We start from the raw sequence: 24,247 nt of genomic DNA on the forward strand, positions 1-24,247 counted from the left end.
ATATTGTTTTACCTGTTTATGACACTTATATAATGAAAAAAATTGTATATAATTATCTCTGCCTTTATTTTTGGAGAAGGCAATGGCACCTCACTCCAGTACTCTTGCCTGGAAAATCCCATGGATGGAGGAGCCTGGTGGGCTGCAGTCCATGGGATCGCTAAGAGTCGGACACAACTGAGCAACTTCACTTTCACTTCTCACTTTTATGTACCGGAGAAGGAAATGGCAACCCACTCCAGTGTTCTTGCCTGGAGAAGCCCAGGGATGGGGGAGCCTGGTGGGCTGCCATCTATGGGGTTGCACAAAGTCGGACACGACTGAAGCGACTTAGCAGCAGCAGGCTTTATTTTATTCAAGGTTAGGTTTTTTCACATTCATCCATGTTGATGTAAGTAGCTGTAGTTGTTTTCACTGCTGTATAATATTCCATTGTATGAACCCAGGCAGTCTTCCCTGGTGGCTCAGATGGTAGATGGTAAAGTCTGCCTGCAATGCAGGAGACCTGGGTTCAATCCCTGGGTCGGAAAGTTCCCCTGGAGAAGGGATTGGCAACCCACTCCAGTATTCTTGCCTGGAGAATCCCATGGACAGAGGAGCCTGGCGGGCCCCACTCCATGATGTCACTAAGAGTCAGACATGACAGAGCAACTAACACACACATACACCTTCTACTATATTATGCGTTAGCTGCACAGTCGTGTCTGACTCTCTGTGACCCCAGGGACTGCAGCCCACCAGGCTCCTCCGTCCATGGGATTCTCCAGGCCAGAGTACTGGGGTGGGTTGCCATTTCCTTCTCCAGGGGATCTTCCCGACCCAGGGATTGAACCCAGGTCTCCCGCACTGCAGGCGGATTCTTTACCATCTGAGCCACCAGGGAAGCCCAGATGAAAGTTAGTCACACAGTCGTGTCTGACTCTCTGTGACCCCGTGGACTGTAGCCTGCCTGGCTCCTCCGTCCATGGGATTCTCCAGGCCAGAGTACTGGGGTGGGTTGCCATTTCCTTCTCCAGGGGATCGTCCCAGCTCAGGGATTGGACCCACGTCCCCCGCACTGCAGGCGGATTCTTTACCAAATGAGCCATTTTATGACAATTTGTTTTATTGCCATTCTCGGATATTGCTTTTTTTGTTGTTAATAAACGGAAGTTTTGTGGCAGTGCTATGTTGAGCAAATCTCCTGGTGTCATTTCCCCACACTTTGCATCTCTGTGTCACAGTTTGGTAGTTCTCATAGTATTTCAGCCTTTTTCATTATTAATATATTTGGCTATGGTGATTTGTGGTCAGTGATCTTTGATGTTGCTACTGCAGAAAGATTTCAAGTTGCTAAAGGATCCAATGATGAGTGCCAGTTTTGGGAAATAAGATTTTAAAATTATAGTGTGTATATTGTTTTTCTAGACATAATGCTATTGCACACTCAAGAGACAACAGTATAATGTCAACATACCTTTTAAATGCACTGGAAACTGAAATGCGTGAGACTCACTCGAATGCGATATTGGCTTTATTGCTGTGGTCTGGAATTGACCCTGCAATATCTCTGAAGTGTACCTATGTAACAAATTATCTTTCCATTCCACTGTTGATTGATATTACAGCCATTTCAAGTTTTGCAGTTATGAACAATGGTGCCATAACCCTTCTCGTACATGCATTCTGGTATGTGTGTGCAGCAGTTTCTCTCGGGTATACACAGATTAGTGGTGTTGCTGAGTCACAAGGTAGGCACGTTGATCAAATAGATTAGGTTACGTCCAGTTGGTTTCTAGGGCGGTGTGCCAGTATGTGGGAGTTTTTGTTGCTTTATGTTTCATGCATGCTGTGTTGTCTATTATTCATATGGTTTAAAATTATGCATTGTGGGTAAGTTTTGTTTCTCTGATTACTAATAAACATATAAATGTATGTATATTTATATATATGCTATTTTTTTTTCTTCTATAAAGTGCGTGTCAGCATCTTTTCATATTGTGTTGTTTCCTTTTGTCTCCTTGACTCACAGAAGTTCTTTGTATGTTCTTGAGAGCTTTTAGCTTAGCCCCTAAGATGATAGCTTATACCTTGTCTTGGGATCTGGATAATCCCCCAAGATGATTGATGAAAACGTACAGTATTCCACCAGGTTTGTGGTCTCCAAGGGAGAAGATTGGAGAAGGCAATGGCAACCCACTCCGGTACTCTTGCCTGGGAAATCCCATGGATGGAGGAGCCTGCTGGGCTACAGTCCACGGGGTCGCGAAGAGTCAGACATGACTGAGCAACTTCATTTTCACTTTCACTTTCATGCATTGGAGAAGGAAATGGCAACCCACTCCAGTGTTCTTGCCTGGAGAATCCCAGGGACGGGGGAGCCTGGTGGGCTGCCCTCTCTGGGGTCGCACAGAGTCGGACACGACTGCAGCGACTTAGCAGCAGCAGATTTAATTCCGGGACCAGAGAGAGTCTCAGTCTCTCAGAGCTTTGTGTAGTGGAAACTTTATTAAACTGATAGTGACAGCAAAAAGCTTCTGACACAGACATTAGAAGGGGCTAGAAAGATTACGCACCTTGCTAGTTTTAAGCAGGGCATTATATACTTTTCTGCTAGCTGCTGAGAATAGGAAAATACCTCAAGGCTGTGAAAATTTTGTCCAGACCCTTTCCTATAGCAAACTCCCTGGGATGACATCAGCACAAATTTAGCCAGAGCTAGCCCAGAGTTAGCCAGAGTTTAGCCAGAGTTAACCCAGAGCTCATGGCTGTGGAAGTTTTACCCAGACCTTCTCTCTTAACATACATTCTGAACTCAAAAAAGCATGTCCTCGAGCAAGAGATACTGTTGCCTATGAGGCCTATGTGTCTGAGGCAAAAGAATGTGGAAAAGAAAGAATGTTCACCTCCTCCTTAAGGGGGCCTTAGGCTTGGACTCTGTATCAACTTGCCTAAGTTAACTCTCTCATTCTCAATATAAGTTCTTTTTCAGTTATGTGGGTTAAGATAGCTTCTCATAGCTAGGTATATCTTTTTTATACAGGATATAATATTTTGAATTTTAATCTTATTTGGCTATCTTTGTCTTTGATTTGGAGGATATAGTCCATTTATATTTATTGTACTATTTATATATTAAATGAACGAAAATGTAGTAAATCTCAGGAGAGTACTGTAAACTATGAAAAAGAACTAAGTGGAACATCTAGAACAGAAAAATACCATATTGGAATTAAAAGTAATCCCTTTTAACATATATCTCTTAACAACATATGTATGAATTAAAGCATATCAGCTGACTTGAAAAACTGCTTAACATAAATTATTTAATCTGCAACTCCGAATAAAAAAAGAAAAGAAAGAATAAGCCTTTATGATGCTGCTGTAGTCATCATGAGATAACAGATGAACCCCTCCACCCCCAGTGTGGTTCAGATATCAGGATTGGTGATACTCCCCCCACCCCCATGCATGGCAGGAGGATACGAAAAAGTTTATTACTCACAAAACACAGGTGTTTGGGAGAGCTGAGCAGTCCTCTCGATCTGATCTGAAAAGGGCTAAAGAGAAAAAGGAAAGATTAATGCTCCGCATCTCTTGCTGGTGTCAAGGGGAGCTTTCTTATCAGCTTTACCATCTGTGGGGCCGAAGGGGAAGAAGAAAGGACTTGGTTTGCAAGCTGTCAGCAGTCTACTATTATAAAATGAAGCCACAGTCATGTTACAGAAACAATATCAAAATGTCTAAAATATAAATAGCGTGCAGGACGCAGAAGAGAAAGAGGATGTGGATGTGGCAAAAAAGAATTATTTGAAGATTTTATGGTTAAAAATGTCCAAATTTGCTGAAGACTCTTATTGTAGACTCAAGAAGCTTGCAAACTCCAGCAAGATAAGCACAAAAACAAACACAGCCAGTCAAATTTCTGAAAACCAAAATTAAAAAAATCTTGAAAGCTGCTAGATAAAATTACACATGTCTTTCATGAGACTGGGAGCAGGTGAACTAGTCATATTGTATATCAAGCAGGGCTCAGTCAGGAGAAGAAACTAGTAATTTGAGCTGTGGAAGTATAATATAAAGAATCATTAAGCTGTAATAGGAGAGGGACTATACTGATATAAGAAGTGAAAAAGTTAAAGTGTTAGTCACTCAGTTGCGTCCAACTCTTCACAACCCCATGGCCTGTAGCCTGCCAGTATCCTCTGTCCATGGAATTCTCCAGGCAAGAATACTGGAGTGGATTGCCATGCCCTCTTCCAGGGTATCTTCCTGACCCAGGGATCGAACCCAGGTCTCCTGCATTGCAGGCAGATTCTTTACTGTCTGAACCACCAGGGAAACCCATTATCGATATAAAGAAAGCTCTAAAGGCTGGGAAAGGAGATGGCAACCCACTCCAGTGTTCTTGCCTGAAGAATCCCAGGGATGGTGGAGCCTGGGGGGCTGCCGTCTGTGGGGTTGCACAGAGTTGGACACGACTGAAGCGACTTAGCAGCAGCAGCAGCAGTAGCAGCAAAGGCTACTTCAGAACTGAGGAAGAATACCCACAAGATGATACGGTTGTAAGAGGGGGTGTTGTTGTTCAGTCGCTCGGTCCTGTCCGGTTCGTTGTGACCCCATGGACTGTAGCAAGCCAGGCTTCCTCGTCCTTCACCATCTCCTGGAGTCTGCTCAAACTCATGTCCATTGAGTCAGTGACGCCATCCAACCATCTCATCCTCTGTCGTCCCCTTCTCCTCCTGCCTTCAGTCTTTCCCAGCATCAGGGTCCTTTTCAATGAGTCAGCTCTTGGCATCAGGTGGCCAAAGCATTGGAGCTTCAGCTTCAACATCAGTCCTTCCAATGAATACTCAGGGTTGTCTCCCCAAAGCTGGAGTTAGTTCTCACTGGAGAAGGTATTGTTGTGGCCTACTGATAGGTGGAAAAGATCTCTGGGTCCCTGTGCCCAGAACTGGTTCATCGATGCCAGGCAAGCTAGAAACAGCGCTCTGCACTGCAAGTGAGCTGAAGATGGGGGCAGGTACACAGAGCAGGAGGATTGCTGTTGTGAGCACAAGGTCTTCAAAGCATGGGGTCCACATTAGGAGGGCCATGGCAAGATAGTAATTTGGCCCAGGCTGTTGCTAAGGGGTCGCATGTCCTGGGCATGCAGCTGGGGCAAATAGCACTAAACTGGGTGTTGATGGGTTGTGTGGCAAGAATAAACAAGACACAGCGAACCCGAACTGTGAGGCCCCTTGTTCCTGCAGTGTTTCTCTAGTGCCCTCTACTGACCGAGCTTAACACTGGCTCACGGTAAAGGAGAAATGCTTAGAGAGCTGTCCGTTATTGCAGAGCAGGTTCTGAAGGATGAACTTGAAATTAGGAAGCAGGAAATTGATAACTAGCATGTGTGATAAGTATATGTTTAAATTTATAAAAAGTTGTACTTTTTTCTGAAGTATCTGTGTCGTTTTACATTCATACAAAAGTATATGAATGGAGTCCCAGATGCTCAATGTCCTCAATAACGCTTGGTATTGTCAGACTTTCCATTTTATCTGTGCTAATGTATGTGTAGTAACATTAAATTATATTTGGATCTTCATGTCCCTAATTATTAATAGCATTGTTACGTCCTCATTGAAATCTCACTATTAATGCTCACAGTTAAGATTTTTAAAAGGGAAAGGATACATTAAAGCAGCTGAGAGAAGAGATGTGTTAGGCAATTTCTGGGAGGATTCCAAGCATGAATGTTCCATTGCCCTTAGGGTATGTTACCCTTCTGATGTCAGTGTCTGGCAGTTCACATGGATACTGACAGCCAGGGCCGCTAACCCCAGCTTTTGTATTTTGTATCTGTTTCTTTGTGTTTAAAGTGACTTTCTTGTAGACAGCTTATAAATAGAGCTTGTTTTTAAAGTCTAACCTGATAATCTCTACCTTTTATGTATAATATTTAGACCATTTATATTTATTTTGATCAGTGTTTCTGTTAGATTAAAAGATGCCTTCTTTATGCTTGTTTTCTATTTGACAGAGCTATACTTTTGCCCCCTTTTGCTTCTTATTTGCCTCTTTTTGAATTAGTAAATATTTTTATCATTATAGCTCTCCCTAACACTGACTTATTGCCTTACTTTGTGTCTTTGTGGTTGCTTTTGAATTTATAGTATACATTTTAATGTATCTCATTTTATCTTTATGTTATTACATCACTTTACATATAGTCTAAGAATCTTGCCACATTATTACTTCTATTTATACTCTATAGTCCCTTGTACTATTGTTTAAACATTTTATTTCTACATATTATAAATCCTAAAAAATAAAAAATATTGGTACAATGTTCTAACTCTGAAAAGGTAGAAATTATTGACCTAGACTAAAATTGATATTAAAATATTAGATTCATATCAGAATGCCTCATTTATACCTATATTTTTCCTCTCATAGTTTTTAGTCACAACGTGTTAAAGAAGAAAATGAATATAAATAATTGTTCTCAAATAGTTCCCCTTTCCAGGTGGCCTCTGCTGATACCATGAGGGAAATAAGGATCTATTAATGCTGGCCAGTGATGAAATTTTTGGCTCCCCAGTCAGAAATTCTAGCAGCATCCTGGCCTCATCACACTTAAGTCAAGATGGAAGACTTGACTCAAACCGAGCACTTGCTGAGGGCGAGCGTGGAGCTGATTTTTTCTGTCTTGTTTAACTAGAGTAGACGGGTTTGTATGCAGGTGTGTTTGCTAGGTTGTCACTTTCCCGACCCTTTAGCTGGAGAAAAAGGGCACTGTGTGTTGACCTGCTGTTGCTGCTTTGTGTGTTTGCATTTCTTGGCATTTCTGGTTTGCTGGCTTCTCCGTCACCTGGTCTTGTTATATTAAATAAAAGAAAAGCCTATGGTCTCTCTGGTGTATTATTCCTTAGGTCTCAAGCTGGTCTCCCTGCTTCCATCTGTTTCAAAATCTTCTTGTGTTTGCTTTATAAATAATGTTCAGGGTTTTAATTTAAGCTGTACCTAATTGGAAAAATAGGAGGAAGTATCTGTTATATCTTATCCCAGAACTGGAAAGCATGCAGATAATTTTTTATTGGATATTGGGCAGTATGAGTTTTGTGTTTTTTGATGTTGATTTTTAAAAATCTCTCATGAAATATTCCTGGGGTTTGTTCTGGGATGAAATTAAGTGACCTTTAAAGAGTTTTAGTATTTCTAGGCTTACTGTCGTGGTTTTTTAGCATTGGTCTAGATAAACCTTTGTTCAGGAGTTAATTTGCCCTAAATAATATTGTCCTAATGCAGCACCGTCTTTAGAATTTTACCTAATGTCTTGTGTATTGGGATGTCTTTCCCATGGGCGACTGAGAAAATGAACTGGTCCAAGCCCTCTGCTGGCTTCAGGGGATGGTCCTTCTATTCCTTCAGGTCAACATTTCCCGGATCTGCCCAGCATTCTCACGCTTATCCTCAGATGATATCTCAGACAAAGTCTTTAGGGATCCTCTGATGATCTCTAGAGGGAGCTCTTTCTCTGTCTAGTTCCTTTGGTATCAGACCCCACCCCCCTGCCCCCCGCATGCTAACCTGCTTCTTCTTCCTGAGGCCCGCATTGTCTCAGTGACTCAGTGAGGGCGTGGGATTCTCTCTGGGGGTCTCCTCCGTGTGCTGCAGCTTGGAAATTCTTAAGCTGTGAAAATTCTAAGATTCACCTCCTGTGTTTCCCTGTCACACAATGTTTAAAACTATGTATCACACATTTTGTCTGACTTTCTAGCTGCTTAAGGTGGATAAATCCTCCCCTTTTTTAATTCACTAAGTTGGAAGTAGATGTCCTTGCTCTTGGCACCATTGCTTTTTCCCTTCTGGTTTCAATTTTCTTTAGCTAATTTTTTCCAGTTACTTTGCAGTTACTAGTACTTTTAATCTTTATTAATCTATCATTTATCCTTGTGTGGTGTTTTTGCCAGAATGGTATAGCTTAAGGGTTTGACTATTTGAAAATATCTTCATTAGGTCACAACTCTTGGATGATATTTTAGGTGAGTTAAAGTTTAGAATTTCAATTATTTTATTGTAGCACTTCATATCATTTCATTCCATGAGATTTTAGCATTAATTGTTATCGATGAGATATCTGCTGTCAAGTGAACTTAGAATGTTTTACACAGGCCCACCATGTTTCAAATGTCAAGGTACTGTGTAACTTTGAAGATCTATTCTTGCCAATACAAGAACGAAGATGATGAAAATTAAGAGATCGGTGGAGGGGTCACGGTATGAAAACACAGTCAGTGTCTCTTACAGCTTTTTAAGGCAGTGTAAGTTTATAAATTGGGATTCCCTGGTGGCTCATTTGGTAGAGAATCCACCTGCACTGCCAGAGACTGCCTGTAATGCAGGAGACCTGGGTTCGATCCCTGGTTCAGGAAGATCCTCTGGAGAAGGAAATGGCAACTCACTCTAGTGTTCTTACCTGAGAAATCATACGGGCAGAGAAGCCTGGCAGGCTACAGCCCGTGGTGTTGCAAGAGTCAGAGAGACCTTCACGACTAAACCACCACCAAGGTTATAAAAAATGAAAGATAGTATAAGATGGAAAAATTTCTCTTCAGAAAGATTTAAACATAAATATGATATTGTTATAATGAAAATTTGACTTAAAAGTCTGACATAATATTTATAAAGATTGAAACAAGTGGAGAGAAGGTTTTTCAAATAGGAGGATTCGAACAAATTTCTTTATACTTGTGACTATGACAGGTAAACAAAAGTTAAAATGCTTTGAAAATCTTAAGAATAAGAACTAACTAAACTTTCAAAAGAAATGAGAAACAAAAAAGGGCACAAATACTGTCCATGTAGTAAACAAAACAGCAAGTAACCAGCAAAGAAGCATGAAAACAGAAAAAAAAAAAAAAAACAGGACAAAGGACCAAATATAATATTTATAACAACAAAAATGGGTGCATTTAAACACAAAGACTCAAGCTGAATCAGGCACTGAAAGGGAGCAAAACAAGAAGAGAAATCAAGGCATGAAACATTAAAATCAGACAAAGGCCAGACAATTACATGAATAAAGAGAGCCCCTTCACACTGCCAAAGTGAACAATTCATGATGATAAATGTAACATTAATCTTTATGTGCTGAATACTCTATTATCAAAATATACAAAGTAAAATTATTAGAACATAATAAGGAAATGATAAAAAACATTCTGGCTAGAGATTTTAGCTACCCTTCCCAGTCTATGTTGTCAAATAAATATAGAGAGGATCAGGAGACTATTATTGACAAGGTCATATATGAAATTTTGTGGCCAAGAGGAATAAGTTGTACGTGTTTCTATTCACTTGGTCATTCATAAGTTTGATATAAGGTCACATATGAAATTTTGTGGCCAAGAAGAATAAGTTGTACGTGTTTCTATTCACTTGGTCATTCATAAGTTTGATAATTTATGAGGTTAGGAAAAATATCTCAATAAACTCCCCCAAGAATAAATGTTTTTTTCATAAGATTAAAAATGAAAATTAATAACAAAGATTTAATTCCACTGGCAACTACAACTTAATCATTTAAAAATCAGCCTTTGATGGTGCTTCTTAAACTTCAGTGTGCACATAGGTCACGTGGGGGATCTTGTTAAAGTAAAGACTGGGTTGTGGTGGGTCTGGGGTAGTCAGTCACTTTTCTGACAAGATTCCTAATGTTGCTGGTCCATGGACCACATGTTGAATCTGATAAGGACCCTTAGAATTTTAGTTTTTCTGATGCTGCAGATTTTGAACTTTCCAGCCTCAATCACTGTGTGAACCAGTTCCTTAGAGTAAATACATACATACCTTCACACACATACACACACACACACACACACACACACACATTTTATTGTTGTTCTGTCGCTAAATCTCGTCTGACTCTTTGCGACCCCACGGACTGCAACACACCAGGCTTCCCTGTCCTTCACTATCTCCTGGAGTTTGCTCAGACTCATGTCCATTGAATCAGTGACGCTAACCATCTCATCCTCTGCCACCCCCCTTCTCGTTTTGCCTTCAATCTTTCCCAGCATCAGGGTCTTTTCCAGTGAGTCAGTTCTTCACATCAGGTGCCTAAAGTATTGGAGCTTCAGCATCAGTCCTTCCAGTGAATATTCAGGGTTGATTTCCTTTAGGGTTGACTGGTTTGATCTCCTTGCTGTCCAAGGTACTCTTAACAGTCTCCTCCAGCACCACAGTTTGAAAGCAACAATTCTTTGGTGCTCAGCTTTCTTTATGGTTCAAGTCTCACATGTGTACATGACTACTGGAAAAATCGTAGCTCTGACTATATGGACCTTTTTGACAAAGTGATGCACACACACACACACACACACACACACATCCTATTGAGTCTCTTGCTCTGAATAATAAACTGTGGCACTCTCCATGCTGTTTTGTTTGTTGGCTGCATCACTAGAAGCCAAGGTCTCCAAAGATGATGGAACCGCATGATGGATGTGTTTTGGGTCCCTCGGTCACCACTGAAGCCAAAATGCCCGGTATCTTGTGACCTATATTAGCCTTTGTACAGGCTAGAAATAAATATTCTTTTGTTAAGTCACTGGGGAAAAAATAAAGTTGTGTTCCTTTAATATAACACAATTCTAGTTTTTAAAAAGTCTCCTTTCAATATGTTCACTGTTGGAATCCAGGTGTCCTAGCTCATTCAAGGTTAAAGTTCTCCCTCCTCTTCCTTTCGTAACATAGTGGTGGAGCCTGGACATAACTGTTTCTTGTAAAATTCTTTTTTTTTTTTTTTTAGAAACTTTTTGGTCCAGCATGTAGGGTCTTAGTTCCCTGACCAGGGATTGAACCCACTCCCCACTGTAGTGGAAGTGTGGAGTCTTCACTGCTGGACCACCAGCATGGGTGAGTATCAGTTGTGTCTGACTCTTTGAGACCCCGTGGACTATAGCCCACCGGCCTGCTCTGTCCATGGGATTCTCCAGGCAAGAATACTGGGGTGGGCTGTCATTTCCTCCTCCAGGGTATTTTCCTGGCCTGGAGATCGAATCCACATCGCTTGCGTCTCCTGCATTGGCAGGCAGATTCTTTTTTTTTTTAAATTGTTATATTTCCCTATACCTTTTATTTTTATTATTATTTTTTTTACTTTATTTTACTTTACAATACTGCATTGGTTTTGCCATACACTGACATGAATCCACCACGGGTGTATACAAGTTCCCAATCGCAGGCAGATTCTTTACCACTGAGCCTCCTGGGAAGCCCTTGGACCATCAGGGACGTCCCTTTTAAAAAGTTTTTATTGGAATTATTGTCAATTTACAGTGTTGTGTTATCTTATGGGGCTTTTGTACAGGAGACCCTCCTTCCTCTGATCCACACCTCACTGAAAATCTCTAACCTGCAGTTCTTTCCACTGAGATTCTTTATTTCCTCCATAAAGTTAGCTTTCCATGCAGTCACCTTTGAGACATAGTGGCCACCGAGGTTGGGTACCTTTTATCTGTGTCTTCAGTTCAGTTCAGTTCAGTCGGTTAGTTGCGTCCCACTCTTTGCGACCCCATGGACTGCAGCACGCCAGGCTTTCCTGTCCGTCACCAACTCCCAGAGCTTACTCAAACTCATGTCCATCGAGTTGGTGATGCCATCCAACCATCTCACCCTCTGTCATCCCCTTTTCCTCCCCCTTCAATCTTGCCCAGCATCAGGGTCTTTTCCAATGAGTCAGTTCTTCATATCAGGTGGCCAAAGTATTGGAGCTTCAGCTTCAGCTTCAGTCCTTCCAGTGAATATTCAGGAGTGATTTCTTTTAGAATTGATTAGTTTGACCTCCTTCCTGTCCAAGAGTCTCTCAAGAGTCTTCTCCAACACCACAGTTCAAAAGCATCAGTTCTTCAGCGCTCAGCTTTCTTTATAGTCCCACTCACACATCCATACATGCCTCCTGGAAAAACCATAGCTTTGACTAGATGGACCTTTGTTGGCAAAGCAATGTGTCTGCTTTTTAATATGCTGTCTAAATTGGTCATAGCTTTACTTCCAAAGAGCAAGTGTCTTTAATTTCATGGCTGCAGTCACCATCTGCAGTGATTTTGGAGCCCCCCAAAATGAAGTCTCTCACTGTTTCCATTGTTCCCCCATCTATTTGCCATGAAGTGATGGGACCAGATGTCATGATCTTGGTTTTCTGAATGTTGAGTTTTAAGCCAAATTTTTCACTCTCCTATTTCGCTTTCATCAAGAGGCTCTTTAGTTCTTCTTCACTTCTGCCATAAGGGTGGTGTCATCTGCCTATCTGCTGCTGCTGCTGCGAAGTCGCTTCAGTCGTGTCCGACTCTATGTGACCCCACAGACGGCAGCCCACCAGGCTCCTCTGTCCATGTTATTGATATTTCTCCTGGCAATCTTGATTCTAGCTTGTGCTTCCTCCAGCCCAGCATTTCTCATGATGTACTCTGCATGTAAGTTAAATAAGCAGGGTGACAATATACAGCCTTGATGTATTCCTTTGCCGATTTGGAACCAATCTGTTGGTCCATGTCCAGCTCTAACTGCGTCTTAGGTGAGTCTAATCTGTGTCTTAGGTGAAGCTAATAGTCTCCGTTTTATTAGCAGTATTAGCTCCAGTATCTTTCTCCTGTGGTCTCTCCCCTCCAGGAGGATTTATTTAGGCAAAATCTAAGACTCCCTAGCCTGGCTGTGTTTCTTGAGTGGACCCCACCTGGTCCACGGGAAAAACCTCATGCATCATTTGACTAGACACATCACGGTAGGCCAGGCCATTCCCAGTGGAACAACTTTCTTTTGTCCAACCTCGGATTAGGTATCCAGTCATTGATTCTCACTCTTTAGATTTTTCAGGCTTACAGCAGACACGAGCCCACTGTGCCCCCCTCTCTCCAAATGGCCCCGCTGATGGGCCTCTTCCCTGGCTTTCCAGTGGGAGCACGCACACTGAATTTCAGCCCCTTTGGACAAGGTCACAGCACAGCTTCTCCAAGAAAACCTCTCTCTCAGTTCAAATTTAACCCAGTTTCTTGAGCGTTTTAGACTTTTAAAATCTCAGTTTTCAACCACCACTTTGCAAGTTCTGCATAGAGGATCTGCTAATGCGTTTCGAGTTGTGGGCGTGGCTGGCACACGCTTCTGCATACAGTGGACCTGAGGAGCGCGATTCACCTCCTGGCCACTGTGGATTTATGAGATGGTGGTGACTGCTCATGACGATATTTCTAAATGCTTTTTGTACAGTTAAGAAAAGATTGCCTTTTCCCTAATTTCACAACACTCTCTTCTGATCTAGTAGTAACTTATTTTGTCATTAGTTGTCTTGGGTCTCCAGAAAAACTGGGAAGTGCTGTGTTTTTAGGAGTATTTTAAAAAATTGAGTAGTTAAGTCTGTAAAATGTGATGAGGGTAGCATATATAATACATTTAATTCCTTGTTATTATCCCTTGAATACCAGTGAAATTTTCTATTTTTAGTCATTCCTTAGCTTATTCTGAGGACTTTCTAATTTTAGAAAAGTAAATATCAAATAGAATTATTTGAATTTCAGTTATTATTTTTCTTCATCTGTCCTGAAGTCAGGGTGTTCAGTTCCTTTAGCTGCTCTATATTTCTAACCAATATTTCAAACATATGTGTCTACAAATCTTAATTTTAATAGGATTATCATTCTAGAATTCATTCTTTGAATGAAATATGGAGTGATATTTATCTATTAGATGGCTTTTATGCACACAGATTTTTAATTTTATAAGTTAGGCAAAGAACATTTTATGAGGTACTTTTTCAGAGAGTTTATTTTCTCTTAAAATTTTCAGTAATATAATTTTTGTCCATGATATAAGGACCTAACGGGAGACTTAAATTACTTAAATTATCCCAATTAAGGAAAATGTTATTGAGTTTATAAATCTGATGATTTAATCTTATAGTTCCTTCCATGATACGTGTAAATCTTAGAAACTGCATTTCATTGTAGAACCCATGGTACAAATCTCTAGAGTTTATCTTTGTGATTTTTCATTCTCCCCTGTAAGGACCAGCAATGTTCATTCCATCTATCTATGAATAATATTAGTTGACAATCAAAATATATTAACCCCAAGTGACCTCAGAGCAACCCATTGTTTCTTATTCTGAAGACTGTTTGGCAAACATATTTAAATAACTTATACACCAGAAGAATTGTTACAAATGAAAAGCTCAATGGCCTCTCCTACAAGATAATTGTTAGATATTGTAACCTATGGTTTCGGAATTATATTGCCTTTTATCATGGTGATGGAAAATGTAGTAAATTTTAATTGTATAAGACCCAATCTGAGAGTTGATTGTGAAGACAATTCTATTCAGATTCAATAGTAAAAATCAAATTTCCCTCCACCTTTGGCCAGAAGAGGGAAGCAGCTGACTGCGTCTGAAGCATATGTGTAATAATTCTAATCAACTTTTTGCTTTAAATTAATTACCACTCAACAATTCAACAGTTAAAGCATATCTCTTAAATGCCACCTTGTAAAATTATCAATAATGTATTTTCTCTTCATTCATTTACTCGTTGAAATTTTTGTTTCTCTTGAATTGTGTCTATTTGTGAAATTTAATGAATGCTTTCCAGTTCATGGTCAATCTCTGCACCAAGTCCAGATTTTACCAGTGGATTTCATTATTGCAGATCAATAATGAAACAGTTGGAACCACCTTATTGTTTAGGGTGTAAACTTTTGCCTCTGATATAAGAGTATAACTTCTTGATTGCTTTGCACAATTAAATGCAAGCCCATGGCAACATAAGATATTTTTTACCTCAAATATTGTTTCTATTACTATAAGTTTAAAGAATCTTTTTTTATATTAGGAAGGAATCACTCCATTAAATTGATCTCTTTTACTGTTCTGTTTTTGCTCTGTATCTGGTATATTTGGTAACACTTGAAGTTCATCTAATGTGTTTTCCTGAATTAGTTTGTATTCCAATGGTTAGATGGAGTAGAGAATTGAGGAAAAAATTTCTGGAAAATTCAATTAAAAAAATAAATTAATAAGCACCTATTATTGAGTAAACATAGAAATTTACATATTTCTATATTGATGATTGCACATATTTCCTTTTTTTTTTGAAGTTGATATTAGCTGTGTTTTTACATCCCACATTTTCACTGTGACAATAAAATGCTAAGAATTTTATCTACTTGCCTCATGATACATGGTATTCTGTTAGGCCTTGCAAAAATAGGTTTATCAACTGACTCATCCTGAATTTCTTCTTCACTCTTTGTTCAATTACAGACCAGATTTTAGGAGGCTATTAAGTTTCTTTACTGTCTTTTTTATTCTTGACTGTATTCGATTTTTTTCTTTTCTTCTTTTCACTCTGATCTAACTTCCTAATTAGGAATGCTTTTGTAAAGAGCCTAAAAGAAAAATATGTACCTGAAGAAGCCTCAAAACATCACTAGCTCAAAATCTATTCTCATTTTAAGTGAATAAATAATTTGAAGAACATTAAAGATGGCCTCCCACTTTGATGTTCCTCTTATTGAGGCAAAGGGTCTTCGTTCCCTCCTCTTGAGGCTCCCTGATTACTTTGGCCAGCAGCATAAAGTGGGGGTGAGGTGGTTTCTGGCTGAGACTTTAGGAGACTAGCAGCTCCTGCTTCCTATTGCTTGGACCCTTTGCTCTTGGACTCCAGCTGCCGTGCTGTGTGGAAGCCCAAGAAGCCCCATGGAGGTTCCCACATGGAAAGGGGTCAAGGCTGAGCTCGTTGACAGCCAACACCAGTTTGCCAGCTATGTGAGTGAGCCACCTTGGAGGTAAGTATTCTCCAACCTCAGTCCAGCTGCCCCAACTCTCACTGGATAGAGATAAGCTGTTTCTCCTGAACCCAGCTCAAACCACAACTTGTGAGCAAAAATAAATGTTTTATTTTTTTTAAGCTTTCTTCAGGCCACAAAGTTTTAGGGTGGTTTGTTGTACAGCAATACACAATTTTTTTAAAGTAAATATTATTTATTTGGCAGTTCTGCATCTTAGTTGTGGCCTATAGGATCTAGTTCCGTGACCAGGGATCAAACCCAGTCCCTCTGCGTTGCGGGAAGGGGGCGGGAGGTGGGGGCGCTTCCCAGGTGCTTCGGTAGTAAAGAATCCACATGCCAAGGCAGGAACTACAAAAGTCATGGGTTTGATCCCTGGGTCCGGAAGATCCCCTGGAGGGGGAAATGATAACTCACTCCAGTATTCTTGCCTGGGAAATCCCATGGACAGAGGAGCCTGGTGGGCTGCAGTCCATGGGGTTGCATACAGCCAGACGCGACTGAGTGGCTGAGCACGCTTGCGTGCTCCTGCATTGGGAGTGCGGAGCCTTAACCTGTGCACCACCAAGGAAGGCCAGATATATAATTCTTCACACACAGTCTGTTTTCAAAGAAATTCATTTATAATAAACGATGCAAAGCAGACAGTGTGGTCCTCTAAAACTTTTCATGCTATTAGGAGGAAAGTAAAGCAATGTAGGCTTGCAAACAGCATTAGGGAGAAGAAGAAACTACTGTTAAATTTGAAGTCCTGTCCTCTGCAACACCACTTCAGGACTGCAGTGTCAGCTACTTCCCTGCTCTCGGACAGTGTGGGTAAGTTTATAGTTGGTGCAATGTCCCGAGTTTGTAATTGAGACAGGACATTGCGTTTGTACTTTGTCCACTTACATGGGCAGTGGTGTTGGAATGGATGTTTGGAAGACTAAAGAAAGGTCTGACTGTGTAGTGATGCTCCAGGTTTGTTCACAGTAACTTTAGTTAGGATACTACAGCTAAAGACAAAGAGCAGCGAACGTGAAATAACACCACTTTTCTTTTTCTGTTCGAAAGGAGTCTGCAGACTAAGACTTAAAGAGATCTTTTTGATTCTTTTAGAAGGCACATTCTCATTTTCACACTGATTTATTTTTATAAAACAATTCTCTTTAGGGAGCAAAATATATTTTCTCCTCAAGGCAGTATTTCCAGTTTAACAGGTATCAGAATCATTTGGAAGGCTTGCTAAAACATTGACCATAAAGATTCAGCTGCAGAGTTTCTGAGTTTTTAGGTCTGGAGGAAGGTCCAAGAATTTACATTTCTTTCAAGTTTCTAGTCATTGTCAATGTTGCTTACTATATGGTGTCAAACACCCTGACTGTGTCATACATTAGCGTCTCAGACTTATCCTTCTTATAAGAGAACATTTCTACCCTTTTACTAAACTTTTTCTATTTCTCTCACGACCTTCCCAGCCCCTGGCAACCATCTTTCACTCTGTTTTTTGAGTCTTTTTACCTCAGCTAGTGTTTAACTGAATATTAGCCTAAAACAGAAATGATGCTTCAAAATATAATTATCAGTATCAAGAAATATAAAGTCATGTTAATCAACTTGAGTATAGTAATTATCAAAGCGTTCAATGTGTTAGTCTCTCAGTCGCGTCTGACTCTTTGCAACTCCACAGACTGTAGCCCGCCAGGCTCTTTTGTCCATGAGGATTCCCCAGGCAAGAATACTGGAGTGGGTTGCCATGCCTTCCTCCAGGGGATCTTCCACCCCAAGGACTGAATCTGGGTCTCCCAAATTGCAGGCAGATTCTTTACCATCTGAGTCACCAGGGAAGCCCACAGTATATATCAAAATATTGATTAATTTTTGTCTAATTCAAAAGTACTTGGTGGGCAGTTGAGGAATAGTGATCACATCTGCCACCCTGCCCTAAATATAACTGTTGCTTCATGTGAACGGCTTCCTAGTTCTTTTGTGATGGAGAAAATGATGGGTAAGTTTTCAAGGACCAAAACCAGAGGCACAGCTATTATATAAACAAGTGTAGTTGGCCCTCTGTATTAATATGTTCCCTAGCCACAGAGTCAACCAATCACAGGTGGAAGATATCTGAAACAAATTTTCAGAAATTTCCAAAAAGCAAAATATGAATTTTTTTCTGCCCATTGGAAACTACTTACATAGCAATGACATTGTATTAGGTATTATAAGTAATCTGGAGATGATTTAAAACACCCAGAGGATATGTACAGGTTATCCTCAAATACCACACCATTTTATATAGGGGGCTTGAGCATCTGAGGATTTTGGCATTTGAAGGGAGTCCTGGCACCAATCTCCCTTGAATACACAGGGACAACTGTAATATGAAAATAACAAAACAAAACAAAAAAAAGGGCACCTGGGGTTAACATTAAACTCTTTATTATATATTAAGCTGACATATTAGAAAATAAAAAAAATCATGTAATCACGAATATATAAATAAACTATCTTAAATAATAAAAGCATCTTAATTTAGAACTAAGCAATTTTTAAGGTAAATTCAGAAAGTTAGAAAATGGTTTAGAGATGATAAAACACATGTGTTTCACAAAAAGACATATTGACATAAAAGACACATAAAGACATATTGAACAGGAAGAAATCTGAACAAAAAAGGAATTCAGTGTGATGAAAGACAGTCTGTTGCCTAATAGCCCAACAAAGCCAAAATCATCATGAAGCATACAGTCCTCAATGTGCTACTGTGACTTCAATTGGAGCTGTTTAAATCTTTTACTAAAAATAACTAAACACAGGCACAAAGCAACGTCTTTTATAGCCTTTTTGGATTCATACAGTATTCACACATTCCTTGCTACCTTTTCTGGATTGAATATGCTTAACCCTTAAAAATACAGTATGCTGTTTACCATTGCAGGAAAGACTTTTGAAGTCATACTTCAAAATCATGACAACTATTTTAAAATGCAATTAATTTAATTAAAGCACCAAAATAAAGAAGTCCCAGAAAAGAAGGGCAGAAACATTTTACTGTAACGTCTTTCACAAATTTAGACTCTAATCCAGTGCTTAAATAATGCTTGTGTCAAAATAGTGAACTGACTTGCTGCAAAGGGCGTCTTTGAACTGGTTTTTACTTGTGGAGCTGTTTTGTGTACTGAAGATTATCCACTTGTCAAGATGCCATACTGAAACCCAGATGAGTAGCTGAGAAGCTCATTCTACCGGCCCTCGGGGCAGCTAAGCTTTGCATTTCTGATGACAATGGAATGCGGTACTTTATGTCGGGTGTGTGCGTGTGTGCGTGTGTGCATGTGTGTTTTGTTCTAAAGCTTCTGTTTGAGGTTCACCTTACTTAATTATAAAGTAAGCATGAAGCAGAGGAACACCCTTTACAACTACCCTTCACTTTTCATTTTAAGGTTGTACATCTTACAAAAATCTGATTTTCTCTCTCGTTTTAATTCTAGAAATAGTTTCTATAAAAATATTTCTAAGAAGTATCAAAACAGAAATTTAAAATATTACACTATGTTGCTTTGGCTGCTTTAAAGCTGGAAACACGGTATTTCTTATTTTCCATTGCATTTTAGAACATGGGAAATCAAAGGAAATCCTGAAGCTCTTCTACAGTTATCCTGTTAAGAAATGGACATTCTGTATCTGTAAATTTCACTCAGAATTCCAGTGACAAAAGCTTTACTTCCATGAAAAAGATGCTCTTGCTGATTAAGCTTGAATTCTGAGATTGCTGTCATCAGAGGCTCAACTGATACTGTTGAACAAAACAAAGCAAGGTTTTTTTATTCAACAAAAATAAACTTAAATTTCTTTAACAGTCTTATTGAGTAATATATTTATAATGTTTAAGTGATCAAGCAAAACATCTATATCACAAACACTGAGTATATATAACACTCAGATGGTTTTCTTCTGAAAGTATACCCCTAATAGGGAGGAAACACCGTGGGTAATAGGAGAATGAGCAGTCTCAAATTTGCCATTAATTTTATGACTTTGGTAAAGCTTCTCTCTCTATATATACATATGGTAAAGAATTGGACTTGATGGTTAAAATTCAATTTCTTAAAATTCTGTGAGTAAGCTAGTAAACTGATTCATAGGAGAGAAAATAATCTGATACAATACAGGAGATTTGACTCTATGTTCCTAACTTCTTCACTCTGCTTCTTTCCTCCTTTCTCCCTCCCTTTCTTCCTTGCCTCTTTGCATTCATTGCTTAGCTTAGGGATCCTGCCTTTAATAGAAGTGAATAAATTATACTAACACAGAGCAGGAGAAAGTTACGCTAGAAGCTTAAGAGAGGATATGGAGAATGATGAAGGCACAGTCCAAAGAAGTGACAGATACCTTGACTAGGACAGCACGTTCTTGGTAGAGCCATTTAATCGTCTGCCAACGAGACTAAGGGAGGGAGCTTTGAGCAGAAAGAGGTGGGCAGGGAGTGTCAGAGCGGCCTTGCTCAGTAATGGGGATTGAAAATTAGGTTTAGATATTTAGAATTGCCCCGGCTACAGCCAGGGGACTGTGAGACGTGAAAAGCAGAATGGTCAATATGGCGTCGATGTGATAACTTAGTAAGAGGATGACCAGAGGCCAGCGGAGCCGGTCGAGCGGTGCTTTCTCTGCAGGGCTGGGCAGGGCAAGTGGATGTTGAGGGGGATGACAGAGCGTGCGAGATGCTGTGGAGAAAAGGAGTGAGGCCCCGCCCACAGAAGCATGCCAGTTTATGTTTTTTAAAGAACACAGTTCTAGGCAACTGCCATCTAGATTCAGCCCATTGGCTTCCAGCTTGCATCCTTGTTTGATGATCATCTGGCGCTTTGAACGGCTTTGATGATCAGCCGTTCTCATGGAGCTGCCTGCGTTGGGAGCTCCCTAGCAGCGTAACCACGGAGGGGACAAAAATTCATCACAGCCCCTGCTAACTGCTGGGTTGGAGTGAGCTGGCGTTTCTCCACAGGCTCTCCTAACACAGAGACAACCATTTAAGGAAAAGACACAGTAGGCATTCAGGGGAGCTGCCGTGCGTGAGAGAAGGCTTGGGGATTCTGTGCTAGCCTGCTGAGTGTTTTCTATCCCTAGATTCAGGCGCATATGATTCTTGTGCCTTGCCATTTCCTTTACCCAGTTTTACAGCTATATCTGTTAAAGACCTATTTGAAAGACTTAATTCACATTCTAAATTGAAGTTAGAAGATGATAACTCACTAGTTGACTGTTCATAATTATCAAAATATGTTTCTTCCTGCTTTTATAGGAGCAGTGAAGTTACATAGCATTTAATAATTAGTTATCATCTTATAGACTTTTGTTGATTAAAATATGTATATGTAATTTCATAATTCACTAACATGTTATTAAACTATAAAAGGCCACTTCACTTTCACTTTTGCAATATGCTCTCTGTAATTAATTGTCTATTTGAATTGACATGTATGTTTCTTTTTTTTTGCCTGAAGACTGTTGACCAATGAGTTAGTGAAGGGAGGAATATTAATTCATTTGAATGGTTTTGTTAGGTTGGCTCTGATTAGGAGGGCTTGTATTTCAAAATGATGCATAACCTCACTAAATGAAAACACTTCTGATCCATATCATTAAATTTTATAGAAAATGTTTCTTTTACAAAAAATTCATAAACTTCACATTATTATTATCATTATCTTTATGGTCATTATTCCAGGTGGTTTAATTACTAAATTTTTTGGATTGTCTTAGGAAAATACAGAAATAGAAAATACATGTTAAAATTTTTCCAGGAACATAAGAGTCTCAAATTTCTATTTTATCTTATTATAGAAAATGTTCCATGACATTGTCTTAATCAACGACACCATTTACCAAAATCTTGTCTTGATTATTTGTCTTTAAAGTACATAAATTGTGGTACAATTAAGTTTAAGGGTTTAAATTTTATGGTAGGATTCACCTTCCACCAACAATTCTTCTTCCTAAATATTACTATAATTATCTCTCAGTATGTATTTTATCATAATTTTTCTGGAGTTAAATTTCGTAACCATGACAAGTTTCCAGAGAGTGAGACTATCTGAGAATTTTAAATAAGTGAGAAATTTAAGAGGGTTTGACCAAAGTTTTAGAAAAGTTTCTCACAAAAGGAAGCACTGAAAAAGAGCCTTGTGCTGTTGAATTTAATAGAAATGTATAAACTGTTATTTTAGCAAAACACTAAATGTTTCAACACAGAGAAGAAGAGGACATCATTGTCAACTATCATGACCACCCAGCAACTCCACACGGTTGCCACTTTAAGAACTCAGAACATGAACTTTCCACTGACTGATGTGTTGAGGTTTTACATCTAAATCTTCCATTATGTACTAAGACACAAAGGTACTCCAGCAATAATGATCAGTATTCTTTGCTGTTGACATTTTCACGGCATTTTTTTCCATAAAGAAACTTTCTTTCAAGACATTTTCAGGTTCTAAATCAGCTGTTAGCTGTCAGTAGCCCAGCTGTTTCTCCTTTTCCTCTGAGTTAAGGATTATTCCCCAAGCCCAAAAAAAAAAAAAAAAAAAAACTTAATCACAAAGGACTTGGCATATTTTAGAATGTAACAAGACAGCATCGGAATTAATTTTTAAAAGATATAACAAATATTCTGACAAGTCACTTTCAATAAATGAAAACCTCAAAGATAGTAAAATTTATTGCTTTTGAAACTACTAAATTCCCAACATTTTCCATTCACTGTAACTATTTGTCAGAATTTGATAAAGTGAACTCTGCCCCCAAGAAGTTGGTAGCTAGAGCATAAACAAAAAGTCTGCTGCCACAGTTGATGGGAATTTTAATTAGGATGGAGAATAGATGTCTAGGGTTGGGAATAGATTTTCCCTTCATATATAGCATTCTAGAGAAATAATGCTGGGTCTTTAAGATACTAATGTTATTACCACTTTTCAAGGGGAGAGAGTGAGAAAACTTTAAACAGCCAGTATGAAAATGTCAGTCTTCTCCTCAGCTGATGAAATCCTACAAGTTCTGGACCAAGCACAGTGCAAAATAGTAAGTTATTCTTTCCAAAATGCAAAGAAGTTTTAGGTTACAACAAGGAATAAGAGAGAAATCTGTAAAACATGCACTGAAAATAGCAGGAATGTGTTCATAAACATCTTTAATGATTTTTGTCAATTTATTATTTCATATTGAACTTTGTTTCTGATGCCTTGAATGAGTCCTCCAGTTTTGGAAATAATTTCTAGCATTCATTATTTTGAGCTGTGATAAGTACTTTATACATATACCTTTTAAATTATTCTATACTCTTTTGGAGACAGAGAAATAAAATGAGATTAAATAACAGCTAATAAGTAGTAGAAATCATATTCAACTCTATGTTCTCTTTGTTAAAATAGAGATAGATATTAAAGATATTAAAAGATATTAAAATCAGAGATTTACTTCTGGCCAAGAGGTAGTAACAGAGACTTTTCAACTGAAGAAACTTTCTAATTCACTGGGGGAACAACCCAGACAAAATATATGAGGGAACAATCTCAGACAGTGGACATAAAGCAGAGCAGAACCGTGATTCCTGAAAGAAGGGGGGGAAAAAATCTTACAATTACCATTGGGCTGGGCTGGATAACTCACAAGCTGGAATCAAGATTTCAGGGAGAAATGTCAACAACCTCACATATGCAGGTGATGCCACTCTAATGCCACACCTATGAAGGTCCGTGTAGTCAAAGCTGTTGTTCTTCCAGTAGTCATGTACGAATGTGAGAGTTGGACCATATAGAAGGCTGAGTGCTGAAGAATTTATGTTTTTGAACTATGGTGCTGGACAAGACTCTTAAGAGTCCCTTGGACTGCAAGGAGATCAAACCAGTCAATCCTAAAGGAATTCAGTCCTGAATATTCTTTGGAAGGACTGATGCTGAAGCCGAAGCTCCAATACTTTGGCCACCTGAGCTGACTCATTGGAAAAGACCCTGATGCTTGGAAAGATTAAGGGCAGAAGGAGAAGGAGACAACAGGATGAGATGGTTGGATGGCATCACCAACTCAATGGGCATGAGTCTGAGCAAACTCCAGGAGACAGTGAAGGGCAGGGAAGCCTGGTGTGCCGTGGTCCCCTGGGGCACAAAGAGTCGGACACGACTTAGTGACCGAACAACAACAATTACCATAGTTTACTATTTAAATTTTTGGATCACGACACAGGGAGCAAGAACCCAAGTGGAGCCACCTCAGCTTGGAGCTCTCTGAATTGAAGGGCCAAAGTTGGGAAAATGAGGAAACAATAGCAGCTAGGATTAGCAGAGAAGATTACCAGGGTGGAGAGAGAGCTGCAGAGAGAAAGATGGAGTTTTGCACAGGCTTTCTCTTCAGTCTGCACCTGTCTGCATCCATGTGAAGAAATTGCCTGCGATCAGAGAAAGAGCCACTG

Source organism: Budorcas taxicolor, chromosome 11 (assembly GCF_023091745.1).
Source record: "Budorcas taxicolor isolate Tak-1 chromosome 11, Takin1.1, whole genome shotgun sequence".
Lineage (NCBI taxonomy): Eukaryota > Metazoa > Chordata > Mammalia > Artiodactyla > Bovidae > Budorcas > Budorcas taxicolor.